Here is a 19,360-nt window from a genome sequence, read left to right as displayed (position 1 = left end):
TCTTTTCAAAAAATGATGTTGGGGCAACTGTATGTCCACATGCAAAAGAATCAAATTGGACCTCTGCCTCACATGATATACAAAATTAACTCAAGATAGGCTAAAGCCCTAAATGTGAGAGCTAAAACTATAAAATGCTTATAAAAGTTTTCTTATAAGAAAACATAAAAATTCTATAATTTTTAATTTTTTTTCTTAAAAATATGTGTAAATCTTTGTGACATTAGGTTAAGCAATGGTTTCTTAGATGCAACACTAAAAGTCCAAGCAATAAAAGAAAAAAAAGGTAAATGGCACTTAAATTTAAAACTTAAAATTAAAAACTTTTTTGCTTCAAAATACACTATCTAGAAAATGAAAAGAACCCACATATGTGAGATAAAAATTTATAAATCATGTATCTCATAAGATACTTGTACTTAAAATATACAGAGAACTCTTACAACTCAAAAATAAAAAGACAACCTAATTTAAAATGGGTAAAGTATCTGAATAGATATTACTCCAAGAAGATATACAAATAGCCAATAAACACATGAAAATATGCTCAGTGTCATTAGCAATAAAGGGAATTCAAATCAAAACCCCAATGAAATACCATTTACACCCACTGGGGTGGCTATAATAAAAATATGTGCAATCGAGTGTTGTCAAGGATGTAGAAAAATTAGAACTCTCATATATTGCTAGTGGGAATGTAAAATGGTACAGCTCCTTTGTGAAACAGTCTGGCAGTTCCTCAAAATGTTAAACATAGAGTTACCACATAGCCCAGCAATTTCACTCCTAGATAAGTGAAAACATATGTCCACACAAAAAACCGACAGATGAATGACCTTAGCAGCATTATTCATAACAGCCAAAAAGTGGGAAAAACCCAAATGTCCATCAATTGATGAGTGTATATACAAAATGCGTTCTCTTCATAATGAAATATTGTTCAGCCAGAAAAAGGAATGAAGTACTTAAAATATTATATAACATGTACGAGCCATGAAAACATTATGCTAAGTGAAAGAAGCCAGACACAAAAGGACAAATACTGTATGATTACATTTACATAAAATACCTAGAATAGGCAATCCATAGATACAGAAAGTAGATTTAGTGGTTGCCAGGGGCTGGGGGGGAAGTGGAAATGGGGAGTGATTGGTTAATGGGTATGAGCTTCTTTTGGGGTGATGAAAATAGCCTGGAATTAGATAGCAGTAATGTTTGTATAACTTTGTGAACATACTAAAAACCACAAGTGAATTATACACTTTAAAAGGGTGAATCTTATGGTATGTGAATTATATCTCATTTTTTTTTAAAAAAGATGGTTGGTTCTTCAGCTTTTTCTTTAATACTGTGAACTACCCTACATTATTTCAATAGATATTGCCTAAGTTAGCCCTCAAATAACAAATTTTTAAAGCTGCTAAGGATATTATTATATAAACCTCCAACTATGATTTGTTTCACCTAACTTTTCACCCAACCTATGCAGTAAGTGCTGTATATATATTTATTGGGTTTAACCAGAGGAGCTGAAAAGTGGTAAAATGACTAGAGTGTCTCCTTATTTGCCCTGTCTCTGTCATGTAACTGCTCTTCCTGCCCATTCCCCAGTCCTGCCTTCCCAAAAAATAACCTAAAAGAGTAAGAATGCAGGCAGACAGGGACGAGGAGAAGCAATAAGGATGACATTAATAGTAATCCCCACATTAGCTCATTGTGCCCTGAATATTGATGTTAGCCAAGTTTCTGCTGGATGTGAGGTACTCAGGCTGCTGGGGGTGCAGCTGCCTCTGGCAGCAGCTTGCGGCTGCTGGTCTTCTCAACTTGCACACATGCCTGTGGGGTGAAACATGCTCTCACTCTCTAGTATGGTTAGGCATGACAGGATGACATATCTAAATTAAGAACTCAGGACTTCAAGATATTTGCTTTCCCTGGACAGTGGAGGAGATGCGGGATTAAAAAGTGTGAGGAAGATAGCAGCTGGTCCATGCCCTGACCATTCCTCTCCTCTGAGCCCACCCACTCACGTGCATAGTACTGGCAAAAATCAAAGTAGTTGCTGCTCAGCCTAGGCTTGATAGCATTCCTTTCTTTGAAAATCAAGCTTCTAATCTGTATAGTGTCTACATCTTTTCCAGATGTTTGACCTATAATCCAGATGTTGCTTTACCATTTGGTGCTGGCTCTCAGCCTTCCCTATTCTGACCTGACCCAGGGACACTCCTACCCCAGCTTTCTCTTTCCTATAACCTCCTTCCAAACTATCAAACATCATATCTTCCTCCTGCCCACTATTTGTGAATTTTTCATTTCCTGTTTTAGCTCAGTATGGTGAATGGTCCTAGGTCCAGCTCTACCATCATGAGCACATCCCTTCCCAATGTTAGACTCAAGGTCCCCATTCATACCATGAGGAAGTTGGTTTGGCCAATCTCTTAGACCAGTGGTTCTCAGTCTTGACTGTACCTTGGAGTCTACAAAAAATACTGATACCTGGTGCCATACCTGATATTCTGTTTTTAATTAGTCAGAGGTATGATCTGAGAACATAGAATTTTTATAGTTCACCAAATGATTTTCATGTGCAGCCAATGTTGAAAATCACTGTTCTAGGGGCTCTTTTGGATCTGGCCTTGTCTGTTTCACCTAAATATAATATACAGTCAGAAAAAAGTTTTCTATCCCTCCCACATTCAGAGGGAATCTGATGAGGAAGTAACCTGGTAACACATTTTTTTCCTAGGAAGAATAGGGGATAAAGAAGCTGATGCTGGGGTGAGTCTTTTAAAACATGTTAGGTCATGTCATTTCCAGCCTCAAAATCCATTGATGGCTCCATCTTTCACTTATAATAAAATTTACATCCTACATAGTTTTGGACATAACCCCACAGAGGAATGGGTAGGTACAAACATAAAACGTACACAGTGATGTATGGTATATAATAAAGCATGCATATGTAAAAACAAAACAAACTTAAGTGCTTATAATGGCCAGTGAGGCCTTAGATGATCTTCCTATCTCAACTTCTCCCATTATCTCTTTGGCCTTGTGCTCTACTACTTTTCTTCTTATTCACTTCACTCTAGCCATACCAGCCTCCTTGCTATTCTTCAAACTAACCATGAATGCTCTCATCTTAAGGTCTCACAGCTGCTGTTCCCATATATGTTCTTCCACAGGAATTCACATGGCTACCTCCCTCATCTTCTTCAGGTCTTTGTTTTTATATCATCTTCTTAGTAAGGCTACTCTGATTACTCTTTCAAAATTGCACCTTTCCTCCATACTGCCTATACTCCTTTCCTGTTTTATTCTTCTCCATAGCACTGATGGCCTCTGACATATCATATATCTTACTTATTTTCTTCTTTATTTCCTGTTCCTTCTCCAACTAGAATGTAAGCACCATGAGACCACAGTGCCTATTGTGTTCATTAATTCATTCCCAATGCTTAGAACAGTCCCTGGAACATAGTAGGCACTAAATAAATATGTGTTGGATGAGTGAATGATAAAAATAACTTACAGAATAATGGTAATAATCTTTTTGCCTGAATGAAAGGTTTCACCGTTTGTAAAGGGATTTATATCAATTAGCACAATAGATCCTCACAATAACCCTAGGAGGAAGCTAGGGATTATTATCATCAATTAACATATTTTTAAAAATTGAGGCTCAGACAGAAAGGATTCCCTTAAATTTATTTAGCTAGTAAGAAACAAAGCCAGAATTAAAAGGTAATTTAGAACCCATGAGTCTGTAATGCTTTCCAAGGCAGTACTGAATGCTAGAATAGGGAATGGAGATCCTCCCAGACTTCACTGAAATTTTATTTTTCTTCATTAATATTTTAAGTGGGAAAAAAGCATTTTCTGAAAGTTAACTTGATTGTGCTTTAAATAATGGTTTGACAGGGTTACTGCCCAAATCTTAGGAGATAAGGACAAGGACAAGGACAAGGGTGGTTACAATAGGAATAGACAGGAAGTGATCATAGGAGATATAGACCTTACAAAGTGAAGACAAAGAGAAAGACAGAAGTCAGAGGAGATTCTATTAAGGGCTTGCCTGGGAAATGAGGAGAATACCAGGAACATGAAGAGTGAAAGGGGAGTTTGTTCGTAGGAAGAAAAAAAAAAAACAAAACAACAATGTACTATTTTTTAATCATTTTAAGTACGGAGATTTGGAGGGGACAGAGTAACATATTTAAGTGGTCATGCCAAGCAGGCAAGCATAATATGTAGAACATAAGGTGGAGTTGGAGATGAGATGAACGCATGAAGAAAAAAAAACAGAAAAGCAATTCTTACTCATGGCTGCACATCGGAATCATCTAGGGCACTTAAAAAAATATCTATGCTCTAGACTAACTAAATAAAAACCTCTGGGAGGGGGTGTTGAGAAATATTGACCTAGGTAAATCATGGCACAGACTCAGATGGGTAAAGAATGCCAATAACAAAACATTGGCGGACACCCATATTTGAAGCTGGAAGAGGAAGAATAGCCAGCAGCAACCAAGAAGGGGAAGCCAGGGAAGAAAGAATAGACCCTGGATAGGGTAGTAAAGGACAATGTTTTAAGAAGTAAGGGGTAAACAATAGTGTCAGCTGTTAATACAGGGAAGTAGAGAAAGGTTAGGACTGGGGATATATTATTTTGATTTTATTTCAGAGGCATGTGATAAAAGTAAATTGTCTTTTTATGTTCAAGCATGCTAAAATGTCTGCCTAGAATAGAAATAACTCAGAGACCACTGGTGGTTACTACAGTTTTTAAGGGTCTTCTCTCTTCATTCCAAAGTGGCTAAAGAATTTTAACTGTTAATGATAGCAACATCTGGTCCAGCAATGTCAGGATTAGCATATCAACAAAGGAGAATGAAGGAAGCTATGTAAAATTAAAGAAGCCTCACCTATTTACCTTGTCCTTTATTCCAGTGCACAGTGCAAGAAGCAATGCCCCAGCTGGGGTAGAAAAAGAAAAAAAAAATCTTATTAAAAGCTTTTGTCACTGTACAAATAGAATTAATAACCAATTGAACTCAGCCACTTCCACTCAGCCAAAAGGAAATGTTAGCCATATGAGTCAAATTCTTTCTCCTTCAAAATATGTGTGTGCATGCACACACACTCACAACAAAGCAGAAACTCAAAAGACAAATACAATTTAGAAGATTATAAATTGAGTAGGAGAAAAAGCTAAAAAATAGAAATATTTGGCTAGTATCTGGAAACTGCTGAAAAATAATTGTTAAAGAGAGGGAGAAAGGAACTGTGTAGCCAATAATAGAGGTATAATTTTAAAAAGGGGGGATGAAATAAAGACCAGCAAATTTTTGGACTGATTTTTGAGGGGAAAGTACCAATTAAATGATTGCTGAAACAATCTTCCCAAGTGGGAGAAAAGGCACAGAAACTACCTGGATGATGTTCAAAGGAAAAATGAGATAATGTATGTGAGAATGCTCTGGAAACTCCAGATTGTGCTACACATGTGAGAGGTTGCTATGATTGTTGTTACTACCCCACCCAGAGCTGGGAAACAAAGGACATTGGAGACAAGCCACAGGCCAGACCAACACTCACCCGAAGTCTCTGTTTTGCTCTGCCGTCACCCTAGTCAAAGTGAGCCATTTATTCGTGCACCGACCACCACAGGATGCCACAAAATTATAGTATCATCAAAAGTTAGTTACCTAAAAAGCAGTATTAGGAGTGAAGATAAGTTGACTTCACAAAAATGCTTTGGGTGAGTTGTCCCAGCTGGGAAATGAATTTATGCTATGATTTCTTTGCAGGGCTGGGAACAGGATAAAACTCAGCCAAGTGCTCTAATTTTTTATTTCTATAAATATTTGTTGGTCTTGCCCCCCATTCTCTCCACATTGTCCAATTTATGAAGCAATCTGTAATAGCTGTATCTCTCTGAAGATGTCAATAAGAACAGTCCCTTTTTCCCATAGCAATCTAAATACTATCAAGTACTCCATACCTTCCTCATAGGCCAGGAAATAAAATATCCTAAAGGAGCAGGGATAAAAACCAGTGGGCATTTGCAAGCACAGCCCAGGGCTATATCCTTACAAAGGGACTAAGAGAATCAGCCCATAGAATGAGGCCTGTATATACAGGATGAGATACTGCTGCCAAAATATTTCTTGCCCCTTGTTTTTTTTTAGGATGCCCAACAAAAGGAAAAAAGGTATAGGACTTTGTAGGGTTGTGGAGGGAAGGTGAAATTGATAACAGGATGCCTATGATGTCATATGTAATGCATACTCTGTGAGACCATTTTCAGACTCTGACAATCTTAGAGTCAAAAGGGAGTTTAAAACTCATCTTAGTTTCAGCTGCCTGTTGCCCAGTAAAGAAATACCATCTGGTTCTACTTGAACTCGTTTAGTAACAGGCACCTCAGTACTCACAAGACAGCACATTCCATTATAGTTTATTTTCTTCTCCTCTTTGGCAACTGGTTAAGACTTTAAACCATCAGATAATTGAATCCCATCATAGAATCCCAAAAGGATTCTTCAAGACACCATTCCCTAATGATCCAGATGAGGAAATTGAGGCTCAGAGAAGGGGTAAAATTTTTCCAAGGTCACACAGTTGTTCAGTGGCACAGCTTGGACTAGAATTCAAGTCTCCATATTAAGGGCTCAGTGGCCCATTTTCCACATAGGACTGATTACTCACTGACTATATTACCAAGCCTCCAGCTTCTTTTTTCCTAACTCCCACATCCCAATATTGGCTCATTTTACCCTCACCAGGAATAATTCCAAAGAGTGGGCTGAGTCAGGGAGAGACGGCTCATGGAAAAGAAAATAGTGTTGCTCATTCTTTTTGGTCTATGCACGATAGTGACTAACAACCTCCTGGAAGTAATGACATCTTACTGTTAGATTTCACTATATATTACATGCTAATTCCTTTATTTTTGATAATGGCATGATGTATTTTGGGATACCTGGGAGCAAATCATAACTGTCATCACCCCAGGATGGGAAAGATGAATTTTTGGTCACTCCAAAACCACTTGACAAGAACCTTCTATGCTAGGTATTCTGTCAGGACTTAATGGCAAGAAGGAAAACCAGAGGTGAATAAAATATGTTCTTGACCTTTAGGGGATCATGGTCTGGTGGGGGACACAGAAAATCTATACAGTTAACTCTAATCCAAGGTAGGCTACAGCCATCCTCATACCTCCTATTAGGACAGAACAATAACAATCCTTCCATTTTACACACTGATAGTGAAACTGACCTACATCCTTCCTGTTAAGCTCCCAGGGGAGAAATACATGGATGAAGCCAGTCTCCAGAAAGAAAGCAGAGAAAAACAGCTTCTGCTTCAATATCAAGGTCTGAGGAATGGCTCTAAAAGATGCCTCACACTCTGCGGGAGGCATTCAAGTGGAGCAGGTCAAGAAGACATTTAAGGCTGGGCATGGTGGCTCATGCCTGTAATCCTTGCACTTTGTGAGACTGAGGTGGGAGGATCGCTTGAGCCCAAGAGTTTGAGACAAGCCTGAACAACATGGCAAGACCCCATCTCTACAAAAAATAAAAATTAGCTGGGTATTGTGGCACATACCTGTAGTCCCAGCTGCATGGGAGACTGAGGCAGGAGGATCATTTGAACCCAGTAGTCTGAGGTTGCAGTGAGCTATGATGATGCCACTGGATTCCTGTCTGGGCAACAAAGTGAGACCCTGTCCCAAAACAAAACAACTAAAAGGCGTCTGAAGAGAGGAATTCTTTCAAAGAAGGAATAACTTCAATAAGGCAATTGAAGGATCCATCCTTCTCTTGTCTCCTTCCCTAGTGACAGAGTTGGCCTAATTGCTCAGCTATCACCTTAAACCCAAAAAGCCATGGAAATAGAAAAAAACACACTGAACTTAGAGTAAGAAAAATCTGGCTTCCAATTCTGGCTCAGACACTTACTTACTAAACAATCTGTGGAAAGTTTCATTTTCTCTTGGCCTCTTTGGCCAGCTATACAATCAAAACAAGAAGATCTGCACATTCCCTAGTCGGGTGAATAGTCATTCGGATAATAGGTTTGAAAATACTTGGCACACAGTGGGAAAAATGATAAAGAAATAATAAATTACAAAGAAATTTGTCACATTTACCCATGCTGTTCCTTTTGCAGTGTTCCTCATCACTATTAAGGTACCCCCATCACCCCAATTTGTATAGTTCAAAACCTCAGAGTTATATTTGACTTGACACCATGCCATATGAGACATGGTAGAAGTAGCTGAGCTGTTTGACCTCGGAACAGAAGATGCAGGGAATCTGGTCTTCAGATCTCTTAAGGACTATTATAGAAGAAACAGAGCTGATTGTTCTGGGTGGCCCCAGGGATAATAACTAGGACATCTGGGTGAAAACTATAGGGAAATTAACTTCAGCTTAACAAAAGGAAGAACTTTTAACAGTCAAGGCTTTCCCTGAAGGGATTAAACTCTCTCAGAGAACAGCAAGGATCCTCTGTCTAGCAGTGTTCAGGCAGAGACTAGCAAGGATGTTTTAAGGTGAAGTCAACTGGGGTAAAATAAAATTATGATTCATGATATACTACTATGCATCAGTCATCATGCTGGATCCTTTGCAGGGACTATGTCTTTTAATCCTCCCAACAACACTATAATGTAGGTACTATTCTCCCTCTTTTCCAGGGTAGGAAACTGAGGCTCAAAGTTCAATATTTCTCACTGGGCTTACTACTGATATTATATAGGTGGGTGGGAGGAACATTTCTTTGCTGAATCAAACTGGTTGGCACTAAAGGCAGTAGTACCTCAATCGTTGTGTAAAAAAAAATACACCATATCCTCCACACATATTTCTAAATATCCTGTGGAAATGCTGATCCTAGTTGGGAATTTTAGGTGCATAATGTGCTTAGGATCACAAACAACAGGTTAAATAGCAGACTCAGGACTTGAGAAAATAGATGTGTCCAACTCAAAAGGCAAATATCCTTTCTATTGCATCATTTTCAGAAGGAGGATGGGAATGCACAACCTTTTAAGGTCTAAACCAATCCCTAGAGATTCTGATTCTCTCATTCCTCCTTTTTCAATCTAATATAATTTACCAGCTTCAAAGTTCTGTAGATTCAACTTTTGTGATGCCTTGTTAAATCCATTGCCTTCTTTCTATTCCCACAGCCACCACCTCAGTCCTAGGACCTTCTCCGCTCTCTACATCTAGTTTATCCACATCTTGTGTGTCCCTATTCCAATCCGGCTGACTCATGATTACCAGATTATTCTTTCTAAAGTACAGATCTGATTTTTTCTTTGGCTGAGGAACTTTTAATGGCTTTCCAAATCAAAGAGAAACTCTAGGATCCAAAGTCTTTTGCGGTTTACCACCAATCTACCATGGTAATTTTAACTTCCACTTTTCCTCTAATGATGCTCTAAAATACAGCTCAGCTGGTGTTCTTTTCTCACACCCTGAGATTCCCTGCCTTCCAGCAGTTGTTCCCGTTGTTTTCTTTGCTTAAACTGCCTTCTCTCCTATCTCCACCTGTTGAAATCCCATCTGTGCTCCACGGTCTATCTTAAATAATAATAGTTAACATTTATTGAGTGCTTATTTTGGGCCAGCCACTGTGCTAAGTGTGTACAAGTATTTTATATGGATTATCTCATTTAATCTCCACAACAGCCCGATGAGGTCGGTGCTATTATTATCTCCACTTTATCCTGGAGTTAATGGGAGCTCAGAGAGGGGGAAGTAATTCTATTTGTCCAAGGTCAGACAAGTTAATAAACGGTGGGGATGGGCTGTGAATTCAAGTAGTCTGGCTCTGGATCCCTAAAAGTTTACAATTTCAAAGAACAAACAAAAAACCTTTTCTGACTTTGTCTGGCTCAACTTGATATAATCCTTAACAACCTCAGAGCATTTTGATTGAACCTTTATAAACCTATCTTGTGTTATATTTATTGGTATTCTTATACCTATCTTGAGACTGTCAAGCCCCAGTGGGGACAGCCTATGTCTTAAGCATCTCACTGTCTCACACATGGTAGCACAGAGTAGGTGGTCAGTGAGTCAAGTTGAATTGAAGGAATGTTGGGGAGGAGGAGGGACAGGGGAGCTACTTAGGGGAGATGCTCCACACTGTCCTGCCCCAGCCACCCTACATAACATTGGCCGGTGCTGCCAACACCTGTCCAAATCAGACCCTGCAGTCTCTATTTTCCCAGCCCTGCTCTGGCGGGTCTCTTCTTGTCCCCAAGTTCTCACAGCTGCCTGGGCCTTGGCCAGTGTTTGGGGTAAGGCAGGATCAAAATATCACTGCCCTGGGCTCAGCTTCCAGGAGTGAGGGATCAAGTGAAACCCAGCAGGGCGGGTGAGGGAGTAGACTGGAGGCCCCCAAACAGAGCCAGTGTGCTCTTTACACAAGCCCTGACTTGCCCAGGAGCCACGTGGGTGGGCCAGCAGTTCTGTTTCCCTCTGGATGCTCCACATGTCTGATCCACTCCCTACTCTCCTCCCCCAATTCCCAGCCTCCTTCTCTTGCTTATCTTCCAACCCCAGATGCTCAAGGTGGATGGACATGTCTGGGCATGTTCCCAGAGGCCATCCGGGTCCCGTAATAGCCTACACAAGCAGGAACTGGCTTGCCAAGACCCTAGGGAGTATCAGCTTAGGTCCCTGGCACCTCAGACAGTACTCACCAGGCAGAAATGGATGGACCCACAGATGTCCAGGGGCGCCTTTCCAGCCATTCTGATTTTGCAGCACCCTAGTACTTCCACCCCTAGGTGCAGCAGGTCCCAGCCGCCTTGCCATGCCATGGGGTGTTCCCACACTTACCTTGTAAGGGATGAATGGATGGATCGCGTCTCAACAACGGAATTCCCAGGCAAACACACCTCAGCCCCTCAGCGCCCTCCCCCACGCTATCAGTCCGCAGCCAGCATACCACGCTCACAGCAGATAAAATACGTTGCAATCAAAGTCACGCTCTACTCATTTCACATCCACATGTAGCAACAACAGCCTGAACTCACCCTCGATTCCTTTCATGCAACGCCTACTTCCCCCGCCCCCTCGAGGCTTCTGCAGCAGCTATTGGACTACTCGAGTTTCGTAGCTATGCAAACAAATCCCGCCTCTGAGAAGGACACTGTGAGGCTGGAGGGTAAACAGTGACCAAGCCACTGGTATTGCAGGAGCTGCAAAGCTCTGGGGACTGAAGCGGGGGTGAGAGGGTTCTGACTCAGCCCAGTTTGTGGGAACAGAGGGAGGGTCAAGTGGTCGAAAGCACTGTGCAGATTCCGTGTCTTGTGACTCACAGCTGAATGCAGTTCAGTTGATCAAAGTTTTGTGCATGTGTTAGCAAGTCTGGAGTTTGACAGGGAAAATTAGGGTTGGAAAAGTAAGGATTTTCAGACACATGGAGAAGCGACTTTCCAGCTCTGGCCTTGTCTTTTTTTTTTTTTTTTTTTTTTTTTTTTTATACTCCTTCATTCAGAAGAGTGGTTGACTTTTGATAGGAGGAGGAGAGGAGACATTAAGTGGGAAAAAGATCACTAAAAATAAATGAAAACTGTATTCCAGCTTCGCTCTGACCTTGAGCCAGCCCCTCACTGTCTCTGAGCCCCAAGTCTCTGTTCAAGGAGGGGATTGGACTACCTAGTCTCTAAGGGCCCTTCCAGTAATGACACTTTGGGAGTTTACAAACCTATGATTTCAGAGGCAACAGTCAGGAAGTCCTGAAACGTTACTAGTCCCTGACCTTGAAGAACATGCAGAGGAGTTGGGGAGATAAGACAGACAGGACACAGTTAGATAACACACACAGTCTAGAACCAAGGGCCAAACTATGAGGTACATACTAGAAGAGCAGTGTGGGACAGGAAGGAGGAGCAAAAAAGAAAGACAGTATACATCCAGAAAAGGCAAATGCTCTTCAATAGATTAGGAGGGTTAAAAAAAGGAGGAAGAGCAAATAGCATTATGTATCTATATAGAGATAAGCTTGAGCCAAGGTATGACTGAGGAGACCAAGCAATATGCCATTATCAGACTCTGAGGGGCCTCTCTTGGACAGGGCAGAGGCTATATGCCAGGAATTTGGGGTGAGGTCTCAGGACAGGGCTGTAAAACCTTTGGTGGAAAAGGATTGAATAGGAACTTTAGGTGACACTGAAAAGGTCCTAATGAACCCCATATCTGTCCCCTGGTTAGATCACAGTGTGGTCACTTTGCTACTATTAGCTCAGGCCTAAAAGGAGGAAAACTGCCCGAGTTGGAATCCCAGGTCTGCCCCTTACTAGCTGTGTGTCCTGAGGCAAGTTATTTAATCACTCTGTGGTTCAGTGTTCTCTTCTGTAAAATGGGGACAATAATAATCCCTTCTTCATAGGATTATTTTGAGGATTACATGAATTAATATACAAAATAATGTTAATACGTATAGGAGCTTAGAATACTTTCTGGGACATAGTAAGTAGCATACAATTGTTTATTAAATAAAATAAATAAGTGTACTTTAGGGCCCTCTGACATCATCTGTGAGATTAAAATAATAATAGCTACCCTATGTATCTCTTAATTCTGCCCTGTCCTTTCCTAGATGAGGGGCCCTCTGCATTTCCTCTATCCTGTGCCTCCCAGAGAGGCTGAGTTTCAGACAGTCCTGAAACTCTAGTGTAGTAGAAAGAGCCCTAGCTTGGGATTTAGGAATTTTGGCAAAATTAACTCTATGTGTAAAGTCAGATAAGTCTCTTCTTGTCTCTTAGCTTTCCTTTCTGCATCTGTAACCTGACGAGGTTGTTGGACTCGATGACCTCAAAACTCTAGAGCAGTACTTATCACACATTAATGTGCACACAAATCACCTAGGGATCCTGTTAAAACAGAGATTCTGATTTAATAACTCTGGTGTGGGGCCAAGACTCTAACAATGTTTTCAGGTGACACTGATGCTGCTGGGCCACAGACCATACTTTCCATAGAAAGGGTCTTGAAAGTGAACAGGAACAACATATACTGAGCATCTGTAAATCATGCACATGTGCCCCTTCATAGCTTACAACAGTTGTACATGGTAGGAATTATTATCCCCATTTTATAGATGAAGAGGCTCCTTGTACTCCATGATTCTGCCTGGAAGTATAGGAAGAAACTTGAGCTAGAGGTACCAGGGAAATCTCAGAGTTCACAAGCTGTTGCCTGATTTTTTGGAAAATGACTATAAGCAGCAAATATGAAGCTACTGCCCTCTACCATAACTTGTCCAATAATATTATAGTAATAGCTGACCCTCTCTGAGCACTTGCCAGGCACTCTTCCAAATGTTTTATATGGATTAATTCATTTCATTCTCACAATAATCCATGAGGCAAAAAACATTGAAATCATCTTCGCCTCCTTTTTTTCTCACATCTCACATCCAATCCATCAGCACATCTGATCAGCCTGCCTCCAAGATATACTCTGAATCCCGCCACTTCTCAGCACCTTCACTGCAGCTACTCTAGTGCAAGCCATCATTACCTTTCACCTGAATTACTGCCATAGCTTCCAGCAGGTGTCTTTGCTCTTATCCTTACCCCACTTTAGTCAATTCTCGGCATACCAGCCAGACATCAGTCTAAGTCTGTCCAAACCATTCTACTGTCTGGCTTCTTATTCAGAGTAAAAGCCGAAGTCCTTAACTATAGTCTATAATAGTCTGCAATCTATCCCACTCCATCCCACCCCCACCAACCTGCCCATATATCTCTGATCTCATTTCCTACCACTACTTTTGACCACCATACTCAGCCCTACTGGTTTCCTTGCTATTTCTTCCAACACTCAAAGTATATTCTAGACTCTTGCTGTTCCTTCAGCCTGGACAACTCTTCTCCCAGATATCTGCATGTTTTCCTTCCCTCACTTCCTCCAGCCCTCTGCTCAAATGTCACCTTATCAAAGAGGACTTTCCTGAAAACCCTAAATACTGTAAGCTGATGGAATTGCCTAGGCCTTATAGACTCCACTAGGTAGGTGAGTTTTCCTCAGCACTAGCCCCAAAGGCCTGAGGTGCAGTGTGGCGGTGTGTAGGGTTAAGGCTTTCAGCTCACTCTCTATAGGAGAGTCACTCTGGCCCCATGTGCTTGGGCAGCAGAACTGAGGTTGGGTCAGCTTATTCTTAAGGGCTCTTCCCAGCCCCTTCTCTCATGATGGACAAGAGGAATCCAAACTGAGTACTCCCAGGTGAAGGGTTTCTCAACTACATTTCACTGCTGGAACCAGCCTAACCTGATGGTAGCATAGACAGAACCAGAATCTACCCTGACTATCTCTGTGGCCAGAGAGGCTCTTTTGGGGTTCAGAGATTTGGGGATCCCTGCTGCCATGCCTCAGCTCTTTCTTAGAAGTTACCTAGGGTCACTCAGGAGAATACTGGCCTTGACTGTATCTCAGAGAAACCTGAATAGCCTCTAATTCTAGGGTCAAGCACAGGCAGAGTGACCTCTCATGGGAGAGCCTCATGGTTATCCAGACAGAATGTGTTCCTTATAGGTCCTCTGAAGACTGGAAGCAGGGAGAAGAAACAGAAGCACCAGGGGATGCTGAGGCCTGTAGGGTAGTCCTTATGAACTTCAACATCTCTAGGGATGTCCCTGAAAACAAGATCAGTTTCTGGTGCCCTTTAGTCAACCTGTGGGATGTGTGTAGATAACCTTGGCCATAGATGTCTGATGCAATAACATATACAGTCTGGGGTTTTCTGGATTAGAAAGCTGGAGAATAAGAAAGAATTACTTCTTCTTCTTCTTCTTCTTCTTCTTCTTTTTTTTTTTGCCTGCTCTTCCATGGGTAGGAAGGCAAGAGTTACTTCTAGCCCTGGGAGTTTTCAAACTTCATTTGGGTCCTAGCACAGTGCAACAGTTTTTTCTCTCATCCTTAATCATCTTCCCTTCCACTTACCCAATATGGCTGTTTCAAACTCACTTATTCTAGTCAAGTGCCCAACACTACTCCCAAACTCTTAGCAGATGACTTCACCTCCAGTTTCACGGAGAATGTAAAATGGGACTAGGTTTGAATTCTCTAAACAACTTCTGATCACTCCACCTTCAAGGTCATCCTTGTTTCTTATCTCAAAGATTCCTCCTGTCCCAGCTGTCTCTCCCATCACATCTGTTAACTCCTCTTGTCTGCTTTGCTTTGCTTTATCTTGTGTCTTCATAGTCTCTCTTCCTCTGGTTCCTTCCCCTAAACTCTGTCTTTCCATTCTGAGCCACAATTCATTGCTTTCATATCCTCACCTCCACTTCTTCATTTCTTACTCACTAAGTTCTGCTCTCATCAAGGTCACCCATGAAGTCATTGCTATCAAACCCATGGTTTATTCCTTTCTTCTTATTTGAATTTTCTAAAACATTCAAAATTGTTTGGCTCCTTTCCTTCCCTGACTCTCTTCCTTTAACTTTCATAGAACCCATGTCTCCTAGTTTCACTCTTTTCTCTATAATGTTTTCTGGATTCTCCTTCTCCACTTGCCCTAAAGTGTAAGGGTTTTCCAGAGTCCCCCATCCCACCATTGGCCCTCTTGCCTTATTCTAACTTCTCTCACTGAAGTGTGAATTTATGTGGAAAGGACCTTAGAGGTAATTTCACTGATTAATTCCCATATGCAAAACAGTACCTAGAGTATATCAAGTGCTCAATGTATTTTTTACCTATTTTATATATCAGCACATCTGTTGAAAAAATGAATTAATAAATGACTGAATGTGTGGGCCTAAGGAGGAGAATGCTCACATTTGAATTTTTCCTTCTACAGTAAGCTCCCAAGCCTATGGTGGGCCACCATACAAAGATTATGGAGAAAAAAGGACTGGAGCCCACATCCAAAGTAATAGTAATAGCCAACACTTGATCAGTGCTTGATCTACTCTATATGTCAGGCCCTGTGTTAAATGTTCTAATAAATGTTCTATATGCAATATCTCATCTAATTGTTGCAATAACCCTATGCAGTAAACACCGTGATATCACCCTTATTTCATAGATGAGGATATTGAGGCACAGAAATGATAGGTAACTTGTCTATGGTGCTACAACCAATAAGTGACAATTGATCTGAGGTTCTCAAGAAATAGCTAATATCAGCCAGCTGTGGTGGCTCATGCCTGTAACCCTAGCACTCTGGAAGGCCGAAGCAGGAGGATCTCTTGGATCCTGGAGCCCAGGAGTTTGAGGCTGCTGTGAGCTAGGCTGATGCCATGGCACTCTGGCCCGGGAGACAGAGTGAAACTTTGTCTCTCAGAAAAAAAAAAAAGAAACAGGTAATAACTAAAATTTTCACTGCCACACTCAAAAGTACAATTCTTTTCCCCCTTCTCAATTATAGGCTCTTCTAATCCTCCCTGGAGAGCTATACTAAACTCTACTTTTCCCCTAAAGTCCCTATTCTGGCACCTAATTCTCAGTTCCATAAAATGGACTCTTATCCTCTTCATCAAGAAAACAGATGCTATTAGGCATTTAGTCCCACTACCTTCTTCTCTAACACCTGTAAGCTTCTCACTTCACCCACCCTGGCCTTTCCTCTTGGAAGAGAAGAGGAGAGAATGAGTCTCTTCCCCTACCCTGTCCCCTATGAACCATTCTCTATCAATTATCCCCACTCCCTCTGATATTGTTATTATTTACTTTCCCTCTGGTGCCCACCCCTTCTACCCACAAACATATTTGAATCCCTCCCACTGCAGAATAAAATCAAACCTTCCTTCATACTGCCTCTTCCTTATATAACAGCTCCATTTCTCTTCCTTTCTCAATCAAATCTCTGGCCAGAGAAATCTCTACTCATTGTTTCCATGTCTTCATTTTCCATTAGCTTCCCAACCTATTGTAATCTGGCTTCTAGGTCCATGAGCTCTTCCTGAAGCCACAGGGGACCTCTTTACTGCCACCTTTTAGGGAACATTTTCACTCATTTTCTTATTTGATTTATCTGCAGCTTGTTCCAGTGTTGTTCACTCTTTTCTTTATGAAACATTCTTTCCTATTTTGGAAAAAATAAACCTGTCTCCTGGCTTCCTTCTATTATCTAACCCCTCCTTCTCAGATAGTGTCACTGGACATTCTCTCTTGTCTCACTCCATTAATAGCTTCCTTTATACCTATTAAGTCATTTGTTATGTAGAACAATCCTTTGAAGTGGGTGTTATTTTCCTTATTTTACACAGAAGGCAATTCAGAATCAAAGAAGTTGACTGACTTGCCCAAAGGCACACAGCAAGTATAAGCTTAGTTCAGAATGAATGTCAGAATCTGATTCTGTTTACATGTCACATCATATTGTCTTTATTCAGTGAGTAAGGACATGGCACAGCAGTAGAGTGGCTTTGGATTCTGAATTGGGATCCTACACCTGTCACTTACTAGCTTACATGCTGTGTGATCTTGGGCAAGTGATTTAACCTTTCTGAACCTCAGTGCTCTCATCTACAAGGTTTCTGGGAAGACTGACGAAGAATGTTTACAGAATCCCTAACCCAGTTCCAGACACAGGAACTCAGTAACTGAGATCTGTTAGGACAATGATGATAATGATACCCATAGTTATTAACATTTGCTCCCTGCTGTGGTCCGAAAGTTTGTGTCTTCCCCAAATTCATATCTTGAAACTTAATCCTGAATTGGAGAGTGTTTGGAGGTGGGGCTTTGAGAGGTGATTAAGTCATGAGGGCAGAGCACTTTATTTCTATTATTATTACATCGTAATATATAATGAAAAAACCTTCCCTCTACTTTAAAAAATCATTTCAAAATATTTTGGGGGTACAAACATCACATGTACTCTCTAATAACTTGCAGCTAAACGATAGGCACACACATGTACAGAGATGTAAAGGACCTTGGAAACCAAGAAGGGGGGAGAATGGGAGGGAGTGACAGGTAAAAACTTATCTATCGGGTACAATGAACACTATTCTGGTGATGAGCACAGTAAAAGCTCGGCTTAAGCCTTATACAGGGTATCCATGTAACAAAAAGTTTTTCACCCCCTCAATGGGAGGAATTTAAATATATTTGTAGGTAGAGGGAATGGGCACCAGAGGGAAGGTATAATAATGAATAATGATATCAGAGATAGTGGTGATAATTCATGGAGAATGGTTCATAGGGGACAGCCTAGGGGAAGAATCTCATTCTCTCTTCTTCTCTCCCAAGAGGAAAGGCCAGGATGAATAAAAATAGATAGAACCTTATAGGTGTTAAAGAAGAAGGTGGAGGGACTAAATGCCTAATAGCATCTGTTTTCTTGATGAAGAGGACAAGAGTCCATTTTTATGGGCTGAGAATTAGGTGCCAAAATAGGGACTTTACCTTTACTTCTAAAGGTAGAAGTTTAGTATAGCTCTCCAGGGAGAATGAGAAGAGCCTCTGATTGAGAGAGAAGTTATTTTACTTGGACATTGTTTTAGAACTGTGGTACTCAAATTGAGTTGGAATCACCTGGAAGGTTTGTTAAAACACAGATTTCTGGCCCCACCCCTGGAAATTTATGAGTTAGTAGGTCTAGGGGAGGACTAGAGAATTTACATTTCAAATTTCCAGGTAATGATGGTGCTGCTGGTTGAAGACCACACACTTTTAGAGGCAATGCTATAGAATGTGGGGGTAAAGCACACTGGCATCAGGCAGATCTGCATGAGAGTCCTGAATCTATTGCCATTTTCTGAGTATATGGCCATGAACAAGCTCCTTAGCCTCTCTATATCCTGATTTCTCATCTGAAAGGTAAGGATAATAATCATAGTACATGTATCAGCAGGCTTTTGTGAAAAATTAGTTAAGATATATGAGCAGGACCTGATGGTCACTTAGCAGTAATGTTGAGTACTCAAAAAAGCTGGAAATCTGACAGGACTGAGCAGTCACTTTTTCTGGCAACCTTTTCTTTCTGCCCAACCCCTATCCCCCCCCCCCCCAAGTAAGCCCTCAGACTACCTTCTCCTCTCACCTAGGTGCTGACTCGTTTCTAGAGATATCGCTGGAGAGGCCTTTTCCCCAAGGATCAGAAGTAATTCCACCTGTAACCTCCACATCTGAGCCCAATTATTCCTTATATAATCCAGTCATATAGCTTCAGAGCAGGCTGTGAGGACTGTAGCCTGCCTTGTTACCCTTCAGCCTTCCCATGATGGGCCAACTTTTACTTTACTGATTAGAGATATAGCCAAGGCCTGAAAAGCCCTCCTGGGAAGAGGTCCTGAGTATTGAAAGGTGGCTGGAGAGGAATCCAAAATCTAAATTGTTCCCTGGAGGAATCACTCTGAATACAGACAGGCTTGAGT

General features: G+C 41.1%; 1 protein-coding gene across 1 annotated transcript in view; it reads right to left on the bottom strand.

The window, feature by feature from the left end:
- The window catches only part of EDA2R (ectodysplasin A2 receptor), a 35,786-nt gene extending 24,797 nt beyond the window's left edge, over nucleotides 1–10,989 (bottom strand). Inside the window, exon 1 of the mRNA XM_069463395.1 lies at nucleotides 10,866–10,989. The gene's annotated coding sequence lies outside the window, so the exon portion shown is untranslated. The remainder of the gene's footprint in view (nucleotides 1–10,865) is intronic.
- Between the last annotated feature and the right edge of the window lie 8,371 nt (nucleotides 10,990–19,360).

The sequence above is a fragment of the Eulemur rufifrons genome, chromosome 30 (assembly GCF_041146395.1).
Source record: "Eulemur rufifrons isolate Redbay chromosome 30, OSU_ERuf_1, whole genome shotgun sequence".
Taxonomy (NCBI): domain Eukaryota; kingdom Metazoa; phylum Chordata; class Mammalia; order Primates; family Lemuridae; genus Eulemur; species Eulemur rufifrons.
The sequence above is the reverse complement of the archived record's forward strand: the minus strand, read 5'-3'. Positions and strand labels throughout refer to the sequence as shown.